Here is a 16,504-nt window from a genome sequence, read left to right on the forward strand (position 1 = left end):
ATATATTTTTTTGGTGGGTAGATCTTGTTGAGCTGGTCATTTTGAAAGTAGCTCTCAAGTCAAAAACATGTTGGCACCCCTGCTCTATAGCATTCGGAGATTGTGGAATATACAGTAGTTGTCTAGTAGTTGGCTACGCAAGACTAGATCCAAATGGAAACCGTAACCGTAACTCCATTTGTTTCCATCCGATTTACATTCGTGAGGATGGCTGTTCTCTTTGGCTATAAACAATTGAGTCTGGGACAGATATAATGAATTGTTGATGGTGTTAAAAAGACTAAAGCACATCGATCAAAAATGCCAGCAGCCTTGAGTCAGGCTGCAGGCAAGGATATCATTTTGCATTTGTTGAAAATGAAGATAAACCCACGGTTTCCCAAACCTTTCTGGAGGATCAGGGCCCACTTTAAAATCTCAAAGGCAGTCACTGTCCAGTGTCCACCCATCCAACCACTTACTGTAACAGTTAACACGGCAGCTAATCAGATGTCAGATGGGTGGACCACATGCATTTTCAGAGCATGTTTATTTTAATGATAAACTGAATCGATTATTTTCAGGCTTGAGTCAATGGAACCTTAACATAGTAAAATTTAAGTTCTAATTTATTGTACACACACACACACACACACACACACACACACACACACACACACACACAGATACCAGCTGGAAATGTGGCGGGAATCGGAACGTTTGAGCTTGTAGATCTGCTATTTCTTTTTTGCTATTTTTGAATTTGAATCCTGAAAAGTAAAGTAAAGTTTTGGACATATGAGGTTTCCAACCGACAGAGACAATATGAACAATGCTGAGTTCTTGGTTCTTCATCTTTCATTAATTTTATTGCTGTTACAAGTGCAAGCTGAGTATAAGCCCCCAAGCGGGGAGAAAAAATCTCATTTTATCACCCCCATGCTTTCAATAGCCAGTGATAAATATGAAAGCGTGGTATAGAACACTGCTTTATGTTGCTGATGAGCCAGGTTTTGAAAGCAACCCTCTGAATGCACAGGAAGAGATGTTCTTTATTCAAATTGCAGCTTCTAAAAGGAGGGGAAATGGTAGATTTTCTCATCCTAGATAACCTGAGCTGCGGCAGCGGGCAGCCATGAATGAATGCATCTCTGCAAACAATCGTGAGTCAAGATGCATGTATCATTACTGCTGCCCCCGTACTTCACGTATGCACACACACACACACACACTTCCCTTTTTTTTTTTTTTTTTTTAACCTTTATTTAACCAGTAAAAACCACATTGAGACTAAAGTGAACTGTGAACTGGCCAGAACAATAGGCAAAATAAGTGACACAACTCTGCCAGTAACAAAAAATAACAACAAAAAACAGGACAGACATACAATGCTCATAAATACAGTACCCACCACCAAAGAAGCTAAAAGGGAGAACAGGAACGCGACCAATAAGGACTACAAAAATCAGTTGCTATACGTCAAAGCAGGAGCAGTGTATGGGAAGTGTGCCCATGGTAATCCATTTAAAGCTCACTAGGGGAATCACAGCAGCCAGTTTGAGTCTGGACTGTAGGTCATTCCAAGACCAGGGTCCGAAATAAGCAATGCTTTTTTTCCCAGCCTCAGATTTAGTTGCGGGCACGACATAGCGTAACCAACCATTTGATCTGAGGTTGAGAGAGTTTTGGACAAGTTCAAATTTAGAACCAATGTAACGTGGGAGGTTACCAAGAGTGGCTTTATAAATGAGAGTATAGTATACCAATGTAGCAACCTGCGAGACGTTAAGGAATACCAACCCACAAGGGCGTACAGAGTACAGTGATGAGTCCTATAGGGGGAATTGGTTATAAACCTCAATGCAGCATGAAACAGGGGGTCAAGTTTGCTCAGAGTTGAGGAACTAGCAAAGCGGTAGACAGTATCTCCATAATCAAGCTGCAACATGAAAAGGCCTGTAAACAGCTTTTTGCGAGAAGCATTAGAAAAGCAGGACTTCATTCTGTAGAAAAAGCTCAGTGTGAACTTAAGCTTTTTTGCCAAGGTGTCAATGTGGTGTTTGAAGTTTAACTTGTTGTCCAACCAAATCCCAAGATATTTATACAACTCAACCCATTCGATGGATACTCCATCCAGAGTGGTGATATTTGAGGGGACATTGACTAGGCTATTTGGAGAAAATAGCATGGCCTTGGTTTTGTGGCCGTTTAATAGCAATTTGCTGTTTAGCAGTTCATGCTGCAAGGAGACAAAGTCAGAGGCCAAGTTTGACACTGCCACATCAAGTGAGGGGGCACAGGAATACAGAATTGTGTCATCTGCATACATATGATACCTACTATGCTTGGATTGACTACAAATATGGTTCACATACAGCAGAAAAAGCAAAGGTCCATGCCTTCATCTGCTGGAGACAAAATGGTCTATCCAGGTTACAGCAGTTTTAGAGGGTGGGGCGCAGACGTTGGTCCAGCATGCAATGTACTGTTGCATGCTGCTCTAGAGTATGTGGCTCTTTTAGCCACTCTCCCGGTCTCCCAGTTGCTAGGACATTGTAATAAAAAAGGGTCACCTAAAACATCAGATAATAAGAAACAAATGATTGATATTCATATGAAGGAAAATAAAGCTTACTGGTATACACTTGATCTGCTTTGAGTAATTAGAAAAAAGGAATATTGAAAGACCAGAAAAAAGCACAGACAGATTTTCAATATATTTTTTGGCTCTTTTGATAAAGTTGGCCTAGGGCCTTGGTTTAGGGCTTGGGGTTAAATTTAAAGCAGTATGTCTGATTTACCGGGATTGTAAACACTGGAGAGCTGCATGCTGGTGTTGCACATAGCCAAAATAAGCTCACATTAGATCAGCTATTTGTCGGTCAATAACTATTTTTAATTGACCTTTTAACCACCAGATGACAGAGTATTGCAAAAACAAAAAAGAAACTCCTGCACAAATTGTCGTCACATAATGTCTTTCTGAAACTCTACTAAACGTGGGGACATTTGGCACTCACAAGTATAGTAATGCAAACACACACACACACACACACACACACACACACAGTTAAAAGCCAGATTTGTACTCCGTTGCACGGCGGTGCATAAATTGAGCATTACTGTGCGACCGTTCCCATTCCATTAGGCATTGGACCAGACATCAGTACTACTTTTATCTCCAAACTATTATTCTGCAGCTCCATCTCGTTGGCAATTCTCTCTGTAATTCACCCTGAGTGAGTGGGCTTTTGTGCTAATGTCCCCCAGAACACCCCCAGCACAACAAGCCTTCTTCTTGGAAGTATTGAGCTCAATGTCCCAAACTTTATTTTTTTCGCTGGCAGACTGTGCAGATGGTGGATCAATTTCTGAGATTATGTTGTACTTAAGTAAAAGTAGCCATACCACATTGTAAAAAATACTTTTACAAGTAAAAGGCCTGTATTAAAAACTTTAATTGAGTAAAATCTTTGCTAAATGCACGGTATCCTCACAGATTTTTCAGGACCATGCGTACACACACACGCATCGATTAAGAACAACCCTTAAATTCACACATCAAAAGTTTACAAAGGCTGCCTTTTGACGTCTTTTTTTCCAATGTCGCTTGTTGCCATGAACGTCTTTTGACATATTTTTATATATTGATTCAGAATGGTTTTGCTGATATCCACCGTCTAGCAGCGTCCCCGTCTCTAGTCCTGGTCAGCGTGATTAGTATGAGAGTGACGACACTAGCGTTGTAATAATGGGATAGTTGCAATGTTTGGAACTATAGCCCATAGCACCTCGCTTTGTGGCGAGATCAAAGCGTGTCGCAACTCTCTTCTTCTATGGCTCTGGTCTAGGTAACGCTAAACTCGCCTGTGGTCCGTCAATGAAATGATTCCCCAGCATCCACCGCCATTACAAGCACGATCTTAAGATGCTTTTTTCTTGGAATTGAGGCTCAGATTGAGGTGTTCGAACAGAACGTTGATGTCAAATAAGGAAACAGTCGCCCCAAATACGGTTGCCCCAAATCACGGTGACCCTGGGTCACCGTCGGAGCGGTCATACCCAGCAGGTATTTCTGGCCACCAGAACCTTCGGCCATGTTTAAAGATATATATTTGTTATGGCTTTTTTGCCTTTAATTGATAGGGTACAGCAATGTGACAGGAAAGGGGGAGAGAGATGGGGGGGAAGACATGCGGCAAAGTCCGACGGGGCTCGGGACTCAAACCTGCGGCACGCCGTCAGGCTGGATTACCGGCCTAGCTGCCTGGACCACTCAGCCGCGGCCCAGGCCACCATTTTTTATTGATACTTTGGGGGAGGGATGATTTACGATTATGACGTAAAGACGTCTGAATCATAACAGCGATGAGTCAGCTGAGACAGAACTTCACCGCGTTCAGCACGGCCTCTCATGCCTCAAGTCCGCTTCAGACGGAGCGCCTGTCGTTGAAACTTCCTGTTCTCAAGTGGGGCGAGCGTTCCGCACCACTGTTGTGGGTGAGAGTTCCACTTGCTAGGGGGGCGGGGGGGTGCAACCATTCCGGTTAACGTAAAAAGCACAATGTTTGCCTCTGAGATTTAGTGGCGTATAAATCTAAAAACGGACATGCTCAAGTAAATTATAGGCCTAAAAGGATACCTCAGGACGGTATACCTCAAAATGTTACTTAAGCACAGTAAACATACTTAAGGACTTTCCACCCCTGTTTTCTTCTTTCTTTTCCATCTCTCTGTGGAGTATTATTGGTTTTCACAACAGCGTTTAGAAGGAAGGGAAAGTGTGATGGAAGGAACAGACCCCCCCACGGGACCAGAACTTTTGTTTCAACCAGCAGCCGACAGGCAGCTACCACCAAGACAAACAGAGCGGAACGAGGCTATGTGGTCGACTCCTCCGCACTACCAAACAAAACCATTTCTCTCTGTTCCACTCCTTTAGCAGCGAGGGAGAAACCGCAATGAAATGGTAGAAATTCACTCTTAACGGATTCTTTTCCTGTGAATGTTTTCTTAACTAATGAAATATTCATGTCTGTGCATTATTTTGATGCTCCGATGTTTAATTCATCCCACCGTGAGGTGAAACCAGCTAAAAGCAAATAAAAAGGCATTTCCCCTGTCGAACAAGTACTATATCCAGGTTTAAAAAAAATGACATATACATTTATTAATAAGTGAAAAGTGCCACTCTAAGAAAATATTTATTTCCCACTGCTGTTGTTGACCATGGACTTATGGTCTTCTGTGTTTTCCCAGAGACTGAGGTGGACACACCTATTGATTTATCAATGCTTGCATGCAGCCCAAATCTCTGCAGACTGCCTCCCTGAGTCTGGAAACATTTCAAGCTTGTCTGCAACTCTACATTCACAAAGTATTTGAGTTGCGCAGTTTGTTGGGCTACTTCCATTTGTAAGTATGTCCACTTACAATCTCAAATTTAAGTCTATTTGTCCAAATGGACAGTTTGTGTTTCAGCCAGTATGAAAACACAGATGTGTAGCAAAATATAAAAACATACCGTACCAGAACATACAACGGCATGTACAGTAAGATGATTGAGTGTAATCCACCCCCAATCAAACTACAATATTAGACAAACTACAATATCACACCTTGGTATGATACTTAGTAAAAATATTACCATCCATCAGTATAATCAGTGTTGTTATCTCTGCTGTCACACCATAGTGCTACTATGTAGGTGCTAGAGAGTGTGGAGGGCCTGTTTATACATGCAGCAATGGACTTAATGCCGAGCTGCATCTGATTGGCCTACCGAACGTCCCCATCTGTGACGCACGTGGAACTGCTTCCCCTCTAGTCATGTGCATGTCACATCCGCGAGCATTGCCGGCTTTGTGTAAATGGTGATGCTCTGCGACTTTCCCTATACTTCCCTAAGACTCTGGGGGACGAGGATTTACTATTCTGTCCATATCGGGTTGCAACTCGAACGGGGCTGAGTCGGCTCAAGCAACTTCGCAACGTTCGACACGGCAACTCACGCGCTTTAGCGGGCTCGGTGGTGTCTCTCGTGGCTCAAGTTCGCTTGAGATGATGTCCCTCCATTGCGGTCTAAATCTAAATTTTATCGTCTGTGGTTGTTGAAAAGATAGTGACAGCAGTGGGATTCAAACCCAGGACGTGTGGATTGGGAGTCTAATGATTAGAGCAGCATACTACCGAGTTGGCTGCCAGAATTAGTTTTCAGGTTGTATTAGAATGTGAAAATAGTGTGGTGTAGAGTGGCTATAGGAGAGTGGTGTCATTGAAGGGGCAGAAAACAGCGCTCGAGCGCTGTTCATGCAGCCCTGAAGTGTGACAAGCTAGAGTTTGAAATACATTTTTTCAACGAGGGTGGCGCAAATATCAGGAATTTTAGGCGAAGCCCCACCCTACTACTAGTGGGAGGGGGGCCAATCAGAGGTAGGTGGGGCGGGTCTTTGCCTAAGGTAGTTGCTGTGTGTAAACATGCGTGGAGGGACTGTACTCTTGCATCGCATCGCATTGCCTGTCCCTGGAAGACGACAGCTCAGGGGGAGGGGACTAACAAACTGCATGAGTCCAAAACTCCAGAAGCCAGAACTGGTGGAAGGTTGGGCTTGGGATACAGTAACAGTAGCAACCTGAACCGTAACAACCGTAACAAAAATTAACCACTTAAGCCCTATTTCAAATAGTGAAAATAGCAAAAATTCAAGCTCACGTGTTGTGATGGCCGTGTTTGGGGCTTGTAGATCTTCTATTTTAATTTTCATTGATCGTTTTGGAACATATAATCTTTATTTATTTATGTTTTACATTTCAATACAGCAATGCATTGATATTCAAAAGAAAAAAGTACTGCCGAAGCAGACAACCCGCAACACTCCAGGTTAGAGAAAGAAATTCTTATAGGTGCAAGGCTCGACGATACATGATAGAACGAAGAAAATGCCAGCACTCAATATATGTCCTTTTCACATGATTTTAAAAAGTAAACGTTAACAGCCGAACTGGGGGCCTTCCCCTGGGGGCAGAGACTGTGTTTATGCTGCACACATCTCAGCCTTCCTTCCATGCCGGCACATGTAAAGGCCAAATAGACGTTTAATTTCGATAAGAGACCAGCAGCTAGTGCTCCCATGGCATTCCTCCTTAAATTGGGATTAGCAAAGACTCACTCTACAGATAGGTTGAGTCCCCCCAGAGTGTGTGCATATCATTGCTGTCGGGTAGAAACCTCTTATTTTCATATTTTAACGTTATGTGTATTCGTAAATTATGCATAGGCCTACTACAGCATCACACAAAATGATCCAACGTTTCTAAACTGACTTTTTCCCTTCCCAAAACTCAAATTTACATTTATCTTAATTTTGGAGTGAGTGAGATAAGCAGGCACAAAGTAAAAGTTGAACACGGCTCGGTTCTAGGAAAAAAAAGTTCAGAGAGGGTTGGATTTAGCTTTTTGCAGGGTTGTCTGCGGTGACAACCTTGGTACTGTATGATGGGGGTTGTCAAAGTGAATGTTTCAGTGTTAATATTTTGTTTTTTCTTCTTCAGGAGAATGAGTGAGAGAATGAGTTCAGCATTAAGGAGTCTTAGATCCCAGGCTGCTTGCCTTCTCGCTCAGAAGGAAACCTGGAGTATTTTTGAAGTGACAAGTGGATGGAATGGAACCACCAAATATGGTTAGTATGTGATTCTGAAATGTTTTAATTTCAAGGACCTCCAGTTAAGTATGCATGATTATAGACCGGACGGATTGATACACACAGTACAAACCAATCAACATTACATTCAGATATGGAGGTATACTCAGGTAGCACAGTGGTAATGTTTCTGCCCACCACCGCGGAGGCTGGGGATTTGATTGATGTAATTGATATTACAACTGATATGTGAGAAAAACATCCTCAAATATACTTCTACACAACATATTAGCTGAGAAACAAATTTGAAACCCATTACATGTTAAACAAAATTATTAAAAATATATATTGTTTCTCGCTTGTTGCTGCCCCAGCATGGGGAAGAAAAAACTAAAAATAGGCATCTAATATAATGAAGCATTCCTTGAAAATTATGAATAATTGAAATTTAATGAAACATTGTAATGAAACACACTTGTGGAGCTCACATAATAATCAAAGGGAGACAGGACATCAAACATTAAGAGGGTCCTCTGGGAACGGAGCCAAAATAGATTAAATGGCTGAACATCAATCAAGAGATTTCTGCCATTCCACTCAGCAGCATTCTGGAGGGAAAAAAAGAGATATAGCAATCTCCATATATGGGTATAAAAGGGACACAGACAGATGGGTGGAATGGGTACTCTGACACGGGCACTACGGGTATTGCATAGTGCACGGGTGGGGTATGGATGTCTGATTGTCGTGATTCAATTTATCCCCCGAGCAAGCAGGCAGGCTCTATAAGCTCAGTGGTAAAAATGTCAGCTCTTACGCTGGAAACCGGGTTCAAATACCGGGTAGAAGAACTATTGTAGTTAAGCAAGGGATGACGGCGAGCCAGTCATTGTTGAGAAATAATCCCTGACAGGGTGAATAGTGTGCGGGGTCTTATCATCTTGAACTTAAAACATTAACAACTAGAAAAAGTGCCCTTCCGGGCACAGGTCTCCACCAGGTTATCCACAGATCCGTGCAGTTAGAGGTAAAAACACTTTTCGGCCAGTTATAGCGCCACCTTGAGGCTGAGTTGAAATTGTTCATGTGGCATTTCGTCCTCGGCCTAGTGGGAATGTGGGTGCACAATTTCACGGAAATCAAGCGATGTGTTCATGATTTGCAGCATTTTGTTTGAAACTGAGCACTCCTGTGAACTTTGGAAGCCAATGTTAACCAATCAGGATGGAGTCTGATAAATCTGAAAGACCCGTTTCGTTGAATGGCTCTAGAGAGACTGTGTACCAATTTGCGTGATGTTTGGACAAAATCTGTAGGTGTACTGTGCAAAAACTTGTTTTGCACAAAGCGGCCTCCTGGTGGCGCTATAACAGGCCGTTCTGGAAAGTTTGGGGCAGAGGTTCATGGTTGGCATCCAGGGAGTGTGTGTGCAAAATATGGCATCGACCGGGTTAACGGTGGCCGAGATTAGCTGTTCACGGACACACGGACACACGGACGGACGGACGGACGGACGGACACGCGGACGGACGGAGTGCAAAACATACTCTCCCCACATGCCTTCGGCCTGGTGGAGACAATGAAGGTTTCATTGCCTTACGATTACGTTAATGAAAGTGTTCCATTAATATATTCCAGGTCAGCGTCCAGTGCAACGTGTCGCCTTGGAAAGCAACAGGAATAGAATAAACTTTCAGTTACTGCATTGTCTACGCCTATTTCTCGCTTCAAATGTTTTCAGAAACATTCTTGAGAGCAGCAGGTGATCTGAGCCTTTGATTAGACAGCGGTCTGCTAGTATTGAGCCATTTGAGCCCAGTTGTCATCATCAAGAAGTAACACACCACTGAATTCAGTGATTGACCAATTATAATCAAGCATTTTAACCAAGCCATTTGGACAAAATGTAAATGTATTTCCTTTAAAAATGTTACATACTGCATGAGACTTTAACTGAAAAGGTACTGTCTGTAGCCATATACAGATACAATACAGTTGGATTTTTTTTACCCCATGACTCTGTGGAGTCATGCATCGCAGCTTACTGACTGACATCTCAAACTGGCCACATAGTCCAAAATCCAGATCTTGTTGTTTTGTTCTGTATTTAAACTGTAGGTTACTTGTGTTCAAACTTCGCTAAACCATACCCATTGCGACAGTTCACAAAATATTTTTTACTCAAATCCCTTTTCTATTTTTTATGATCGTTTTTGAGCTTTTCTGCCTTTATTAGATAGTATAGTTTAGAATGACAGGAAACGGAGAGGGAAACAGGGAGTGACACGCAGCAAAGGCTGTCTGTCGGGAATCTAACCTATGACTCGCTGTCATGGTGCATTAGAGGCTGCAGTATATGTGGTATAACCGCTAGGCCATTGATTGATTGATTGAAATATTTATTAACAGTTTGTAGAATTTACAGTACATTTTAAGCACAAACTCAATACAAAGACTGTTAACTGTGAGTGGACGACCCAATTAAGCATTACACTTGTTTACAGGCAAAAAGGGAAAAGATACATATACAGTGAGGGGAAATGGGGTGGGGGGGGGGGGATTCAGATTTTACAGAGGCCAGTTTCGAATTGCAGCCATCCGTAGGTGCCCTTTGAGAGCGGTTTTGAAGGAGTCAAGGGATTCACATGTCTTAATGACTGTTGGTAGGGCGTTCCACATTTTGGTGGCATAGGAGCGAAAATAATTTAGTCCCTTGTTTGTGCCGAATCTGGGTTGTACATGGTTTGTTGCACTCCCTCTGGTGTTGTGGGTGTGGACTTCGTTTACATTAAGGAAGTATTTAGACAGGTACATGGGTATCTTGGTGGTGTATCGAATCTTGTGGACCAGACCCATTGCAAGATGCTGTACTCTGTCGTCGACCCTAAGCCATCCCAGCCTGTCAAAGTGGGCAGGGGTGAGGTGGGTTCGGGGGGTGAGGCCAAGTAGGAGCCTGACCAGTTTGTTTTGGGAGGTCTGGAGCCTTGTTTTAAGGGCCTTTGAGGTGCTGTGGTACCAAGAGGTGGATGCATAGTCAAAGAAACCTTGTACGAGGGCTCCTGTTAAGGTCTTCAAGGTGTTTTTGCTGACCAGTGAGGAGATCCTGTAAAGGAATCTTGTTCTTTGATTGACTTTTTTGATTACGTTGGTGGCCATCTTATCACCGGAAAGATTGGCCTCCAGGATCGAACCTAGGTAGGTAATTTGATCTTTTCGTGTGATAATATTGTCACCCACTCTAACCAAGAAGCCATCTGCCTTGCTGAGATTACTATTTGATCCGAAGAGGATGGATTCAGTTTTTCCCAGGTGTAAGGATAGTTTGTTATCAGCGAGCCAGGTGCAGATTCTACCGAGTTCAGAGCTGAGGGTCTTTTCAACCTGCAGTTTGTTCCTGTCCGAGACCAGCAGTGCTGAGTCATCTGCGAACAGGAACAAGTTGCAGTCACAAGCTGAAGTCATGTCGTTAACATATATTAGGAACAGTAAAGGCCCTAGTATGCTTCCTTGTGGGACGCCACAGCTCACTGGGAGGGGAGGGGACAGTGTTCCGTTCACCTCCACCATCTGTTCTCTCCCCTCCAGGTAGGATTGCATCCAGCTCACTGATGTGCTATCAAAACCAATAGCTTTAAGCTTGTTAACCAGTATGGAGTGGTTCACGGTGTCAAAAGCCTTTTGGAGGTCCAGCATGACCATGCCGCAGTATTTTCCAGCGTCCACCTCGTGTTTGATGTGGTCGCTCAAATAGAGGAGGCATGTGTCAGTGGAGTGGGATGTTCTGAAACCAGATTGGAACTCGTACAGCAATTTATTAGTGGCAAGATACTTTTCAACCTGTTCATAGACTATTTTTTCCATCACTTTCGAGATGGAGCTTAGAATAGAAATAGGGCGGTAGTTGCCGGGTTCTAATTTACTCCCTTTTTTGTACAAGGGGGTTACTTTGGCCAGTTTAAAATCTTGGGGGACCTGTCCCTGTTTGATGGAGAGGTTAACTATGTGGGTGATGACTGGAGCTATGGAAAAGGCTGAGTCTCTGAGAAATTTGGAGGGGATATTGTCATGGCCAGTGGACTTGTGGGGTTGGAGGGCACTCAGTTTTTTAAGTACCTCCTCGGTTGTTACCATTGCCATTTTGAAATCAGCCATTAGCTGCAGCACCGCCAAACTTGTATTCAAATGTTGACTCAGAATTCATTCTTGGCTATAAAGGTTGTCAAATTTAGAAGTGGCTTGTTAGAGAGAATCACACTTTGTGCGGGTCACAGACTCACATGTGCTGCAAAGCCCTCCCCCTGAAAATGTGACATCTGTCCTCGCAGGGGGGGTGCAGCACTTCTGTTGAGGTGCCTCGGGTATTTTTAGACATGGAGATAAGCTCTGCAGCGCCATGGTTCAAGCAGCTCCAGTGTGAATAAGGCACGCGGACATGGCAGCCGGAGACACATTTTCACACTTAAGTTATGGAGATGGATTGTTTCACATACACTCTAACTGTGCCAAACTAGCCGAAAGGTCAAAAATAAGTTATTGCAACTACTTCACTGGATTTTGTTTACCCTCTTTTTCTCTCTTTTAGATTTTAGATTTTTTTGAGTGGTGCAACCACTCCTATAGACAGCATGTCTGTCCCTGGGTTCCTGGGTCTGTCTGTCTGAGCACAAAATAGCGTTTGGTTGGTTTTCACAACCAAGTGTCACTGTTGCGCAGCCTAACACACACACACACACACACACACACACACACACACACACACACACACACACACACACACACACACACACATTAACTGTGTATGATTTGGGGTGGTACAGTAGAGTGACAGTACAGTAGCCTACAGTAGAGGGACCCCCGGGGGACCCACACGGTAACTGTCATTTCTCAACCATTTCGCACGCGGGGCGGATCGCCAGAACCGAGCCGGCACCCTGGCCGCGTTCCTGTGGGTCTGGAACTTCCGGGGACCCCCCGGGGATCCTCTCACGGAGTTGCACCAATCCCTTCACACAGGTGTGATTTTTTGGGTGGGAGGGCTTTTTAAAGTATATTTTAACTCTTCACAAACTTGAATAATGTGAAAAGGTTTACTCAGTTTTCCTTGAAAAGACTTTCACCAATAGTCACTATAATGAATAATTAGGGTGCCTGCCGGCAGCCAGTGTGAGCACATGCACTCACATTATCTTCACCTTTAATCATTCTTATTCTGCCCAAAGCTTTGGACCAATTCAACTCCTCAACTCAAACATACTTTCACCTGACACTCAAACTTTTATCTGCTTCTGGGAATTCATTTTGACATTTCTTTTATATATATTTTAACTTTTTAGCACTTTTTCACTTTTTGTCAATGGAAAGAATATTCGTATCAACTTTTTTTTTCTTATTCCTTTTTGCAGGCCTCCTACTTCAATATGCTCTACCTTCCTTGAGAGTAGACTCTTCAATTCTGTTGCTGAAAAAAGCAAGGTAACTGGTTTAAATGACTGGCGACAGATAGCACTCAAGTCTTATGAAAATAGCAGATCTACAAGCAAGAATGTTTGCCACAATGATCGTGACATGTCATTGTCTCCACCAGGCCGAAGGCATGGGGGGAGAGTATGTTTTGCACTCCGTCCGTCCGTCCGTGTGTCCGTCCGTCCGTGTGTGTGTGTGTGTGTGTGTGTGTGTCCGTGAGCAGCTAATCTCGGCCACCGTTAACCCGGTCGATGCCAAATCTTGCACACACACTCCCTGGATGCCAACGATGAACCTCTGCCCCAAACTTTCCAGAACAGCCTGTTATAGCGCCACCAGGAGGCCGCTTTGTGCAAAACAAGTTTTTGCACAGTATACACCTACAGATTTTGTCCAAACATCACGCAAATTGGTACACAGTCTCTCTAGAGCCATTCAACGAAACCGGTCTTTCAGATTTTTTTTCAAATGTACTTTATTTTTATTTTATCCAACCACCAGATGAAGGCAAGCTGCAATGTCCTACATTCCTATCCTGGTGGAGACCTGTGCCCAGAAGGGCACTTTTTCTAGTTTTCATATGGTCCCATCCCGAATACCGGAAGACTCGACCCGGTGCTTGCCCATTTTTCCTCCCGGAATTCTTGTTACCCCCATCCCTGGCCCCCCAACACCTGACCTTCAACACAGGAGTGCCCCACTGGCCCCAGCACCCCAACACCTGGCTCCAACACCTGACCCTCAACACAGGAGGGCCCCACTGGCCCCAGCACCCCAACACCTGGCTCCAACACCTGACCCTCAACACAGGAGGGCCCCACTGGCCCCAGCACCCCAACACCTGGCTCCAACACCTGACCCTCAACACAGGAGGGCCCCACTGGCCCCAGCACCCCAACACCTGGCTCCAACACCTGACCCTCAACACAGGAGGGCCCCACTGGCCACAGCACCCCAACATCTGGCACCAACACCTGACCCTCAACACAAGAGGGCCTCGCTGGCCCCGTGCAGCACTGCGTCCTTCTCTATACGCCCTGTAAGCACGGCCTTGCACAGCCCCAATTAATTAACCAACACAAGTTTGCTGAAGACATGGCAGTGATAGGCCTGATCACTGACTTTTACACCATTGCAGCATCAAAAGTAATCAGCAAACTACAGTATATACTATAAAAATCACACCTGTGTGAAGTGAGTGTGCTCTTATCATCATATATCATAATACATCATTCTGGCCAATCACAATTTGTGCCCTCACCTTCATATTCAATGTTTGTGTTTACACAATGTGTGTGTTTACACAAACACAAAAAACTGTCCATTCATTATCAATGACATTCAGTGTTTGTGTTAAAATGTTTGTGTTTACACAAACCCTCAAAGCTGGACATAGGAGGGGCTAGCGCCTGTCAAACATGTGTCAAACGTTGGCCAAATTGTCAAATAATAATTGTCAAACTAATTGAATGCCTGCCCTCAACTCCTATACATCCCAGTGCTTATGAGGATGGGGTGTCCTCCGTTCAAATATGATCATTTTGGGGGTCATGGCCTGAAAACGTTGAGAACTACTGTGATAATGTTTGTTACAGTGACTTGAACCTTTCTAACTAGCCTCAGACACTGAAAAGTTTTTGCAATAAAGTCTGTAACGTTTTGCCTTATATTATTTTCTTCCTAAAGCAAAGGCTTTCCTACAGCATGCATCACTCACCACCAGCACACTGCCTCACATCAAGAAGTACACAGTGGGCGGTTGTTTGTTTGTGTATGCCTTATTGTTTATCGAGTGCATTGTGTTATCGACTTATTTTCTCCCTTCGTGATGCTTATTTGGCCAACTTAATTAATCTCTCCTAGAGTAAATGTGTACTGCTTTCACAATGTGAAAACTAAAAGATAACTTCATCACTTTCCTGCGGGGGTGCAATCATCACTCATGATCAATAATAATAAGTAACCGTGTATTACAGTATATGTATAGTACATGGTGATAATAATAATTATTAATATTGATGTGGTGTGTCCTGCTTATTTTTGTCCTGCTCCTCACCCTCGACTTTTGTTGTCCAAATCTCCCTACAGCTATTTTCATCAGTGTTCTGTCTTTAGTCATTGTTTTGATTATCGTTAAATACAACTACCGGTAAGCAAATAAAAATAAACTCTACAAACGGAAGTAATGTGGAATGTAATGTGTTGTGTGCTTTCATCAGGCATCGTTTTGGAATCCAATTACCGTACCTGTAAAATCTCTTCTGAGATATGATGAAAATAAAACTGAGTTGTGTGGATTGTAGGGAAAAGGAAATGAGTTTACCATATCATTCTGAAGCCACGTACCTACCTACTTTATTTTTCCAGTTGCCATCTTATCATGGTGGCCATGTTAAAAAAAAAGAAGAAAGAAAATTAAATGGTCTTATATTGTTATTTTGAGGAGCTCCTTTTTGTCCCAACACAAACATTAATGCCACTGACAATGAATGGACAATTTTGCGATACACGGCCAAAGCATTTCCGGGGGACCCCAGCCAACAATGTTGAGAACCCCTGATTTAGAGTACCAATATGTGACAAAGTGGCGCTGTTGAGCTTCACACTGCACAGGTGCATGATGGGAAGCCCAGTTTTTTGTGTAAAACACCAGCACAGAGCACAGTGCAGTACAGACTATACGCCACTACGGTGTAGCACCCATAGATATAAAAAATATATAGATGCCTCATTGGCCGCTGCAGTTCATTGGAACAACGTGTCTCCAATGAAGGCAGGAAGTCAAGCGGAAGTACGTTCAGTGCTGAAGGCTTTTTTTTTTTAAACAAATCTTTATAACAGTCATGACAATACATTACAATACGAAACAAGACAAACAAACAAACACTAACAACAAAGTCATTAATCAGAGCCAGGGGGGATTACTAACAGAAAACATTAAAGAGTGAACACAAAAGCAACAGTTCTCCACAGCTTTCTTATTTAGAAGTGCTGAAGGCATTTGCTGCAGGCACGCTGCATCGCTGCCCAAGTGACACTCATGCGACTCCTCCATGTCTCTCGCTGTCACTCAAGTGACTACTGGCCAATCACAGCGTGTCTTTTCCGGCACTTAATGTTACACACGCGGAAGTTTGACAAGCTTCCGCTCATTGAAGGCAAATGCTTTGCAAGGAATCTCCAATAGTTCCACAATCAATAGTCCGACAACCAATAGTCCAATCCCCCAACAAGATGCAAGATGCAACTTACAGCAGGGGTCTCTTCCGGGTTTTTAAACAGCTGGTGGATGGAAAATGAAGCTTGTGGAAAAGCGTTTCCGGTTTTCTGTCCGCACGCAAGCTTCATTTTCCATCCACCAAAACCCGGAACTGACGCCTGCTGTAAGCAGTATATATTGCATCTTTGTGACCGTGTGTGTG

General features: G+C 43.5%; 1 protein-coding gene across 2 annotated transcripts in view; it reads left to right on the forward strand.

Annotated features, from left to right (window-relative positions):
• LOC310867380 (glycophorin-C-like) overlaps window positions 1-15,941 on the forward strand; it is a 67,207-nt gene extending 51,266 nt beyond the window's left edge. For both annotated transcript variants that reach the window (XM_083777413.1, XM_083777414.1), the window contains exons 6-7: window positions 7,531-7,658; window positions 13,584-15,941. The gene's annotated coding sequence lies outside the window, so the exon portion shown is untranslated. The remainder of the gene's footprint in view (window positions 1-7,530; window positions 7,659-13,583) is intronic.
• The last annotated feature ends 563 nt before the right edge of the window (window positions 15,942-16,504 follow it).

Source organism: Protomyctophum parallelum (genome assembly GCF_964188405.1).
Source record: "Protomyctophum parallelum genome assembly, chromosome: 11".
Taxonomy (NCBI): domain Eukaryota; kingdom Metazoa; phylum Chordata; class Actinopteri; order Myctophiformes; family Myctophidae; genus Protomyctophum; species Protomyctophum parallelum.